A 2,171-nucleotide genomic window follows, 5' to 3' on the forward strand; every position below is an offset into this window, starting at 1 on the left:
CCGATCAAAAGCCGTAGCGAAGTCAATAGACGGAATTCCAAAACGGATTTCCTCCACTGTGGCGTAAGCAATGAAGTCTCTAAGTTAACACAGTCTCGTAAATTATTCTATGCGGCACTGCGCAATTCTGAAAGTCGCTGATCTTGGATATTACGATCTGTAAACGTGTTGCAACACATTTCGTGAATGTTTGTAATCCCCACTGAGGCAAGTAATGGGGCGAAGATTTGATGTCCTATACTTCACCCTGGCCTTCGGTGCCAGTATAATAACCCCTTCAAGAAACGAAGCAGTAACCGACGCTGCGCTTAAAATTACATTAAAAATGTCAGTGATAGTCGTACGAAGTAAAGGCCAAAATCTAAGATAAAATTCTGGCGGCAGACCATCTGCCACCTCGGGATTTGTTTTTGGAACACAAGAACATCGGATACTTGCTTCACTGTAAAGGGAGCATTAAGGTGGCAGCGATCAGTAGCTGTTACAATGTGTGGTGTCACTTGTAAAAGATCTGCAAGAATTGCAGCATCACTGCGTTTATCGCTAAATAAATCCGCGAAATGACGATGCACTTCAGTAAGGGTTGCTGACTTTGTGCGGAGCCGCTCACCAATAGCTGATTAAAGTTCCGTTACGCAACTGCGCGCGGCACGCCGACGTTCCCGTAGCAAGTGGAACATCGAAGGTGTTTCACCTTTAAGGTGTCCAGGATCCAGGAGCCTGGCTCAGCACAACCGACCCGTAAAATGACGACGTTTGCAGTTCCACAAGAAGCCCCCTAATTTTGCGAATTCGCGCTCCCCTGAGAGCAGGGTCATAGATCTGCGTGTTAATAACATCTTCCAAACTGAGCTCATAAAATTCAAGCGTGGATTTTTTCCAGAGCGTGGAGCTGGAACTAAATTCCTAGAGTGTTTTCCGCTAAGCTGGCGTTGCATATGCCATCTACCAAGACAAGATTGTTTCGTATAGGGCGCGATATTGCAGAATTCGCCGCCACACATTTGCAATTGCGAGTTGTAAAGTGTGTAAGTAGGCTGTTCAGGTTTTCTTATTGGTAACGCCACGTAGTGCTCTGTATGAAAATCACTGGCTGTGCTGTGTGCAGTCTGTGGCTAGTTTGCATTATTGTCTGCCATTGTAGTATTGGGCAGCTGGATGTTAACAGCGCGTAGCGTTGCGCAGTTGGAGGTGAGCCGCCAGCAGTGATGGATGTGGGGAGAGAGATGGCGGAGTTTTGAAATTTGTAAGACTGTCATGAACTGCTATATATATTATGACTATTAAGGTAAATACAGTGTTTGTTCTGTATTAAATTCTTTCATTTGCTAACTATGCCTATCAGTAGTTAGTGCCTTCTGTAGTTTGAATCTTTTATTTAGCTGGCAGTAGTGGCGCTATCTTTATTGCAGTAGCTCGAGTAACCAAAGTTTTTGTGAGGTAAGTGATTTGTGAAACGTATAGGTTAATGTTAGTCAGGGCCATTCTTTTGTAGGGATTTTTGAAAGTCAGATTGCGTTGCGCTAAAATTATTGTGTGTCAGTTTAAGCACAGTCTTGTATAATTTTTCTAAGGGAACGTTTCAAGTGGTATCAGACAAGTGACGGGTATTCAATTTCCAGAGGCGTCACACGCGAGGTGGTGGTGGTGGTGGTGGTGGTGGTGGTGGTGGTGGTGGTGGTGGTGGTGATAAGAGTGGAACTGACGAACATAAGCGCAGTGGTCAGAGAAAATTGCGGGATGAACCACCGACGTCAGGATACAATTCTTCCGGTCACTGGATGGACATTATATATATATATATATATATATATATATATATATATATATATATATATATAATGTAGATGCCGCCACGAATCAGTCAATTCAAGTTCAGTTACCAAAGCCTGCAGTTGAAGACATCTGTACGCTCGCAGCTCCTGATCGCTCTCGTCTAGCACACAATTAAAATCGTCACACTGGCATAAACACTCCGTAACAGCTTCGCACCAGCCCCAAAAGGAACATACACATTCACTTAGCGGACTTTCTTCACTGTGCATGCAACACCTCTACCGTTTGGAATTTTCGCAATGTTTGAGATATCATGCCCCAATCGAACTAGAATCGCTGTGCCACAACTAAATTCAGGATCAAAATACACTAAAATATGGTATCCTGGCACCGTG

The sequence above is a fragment of the Schistocerca serialis genome, chromosome 4 (assembly GCF_023864345.2).
Source record: "Schistocerca serialis cubense isolate TAMUIC-IGC-003099 chromosome 4, iqSchSeri2.2, whole genome shotgun sequence".
NCBI lineage: Eukaryota > Metazoa > Arthropoda > Insecta > Orthoptera > Acrididae > Schistocerca > Schistocerca serialis.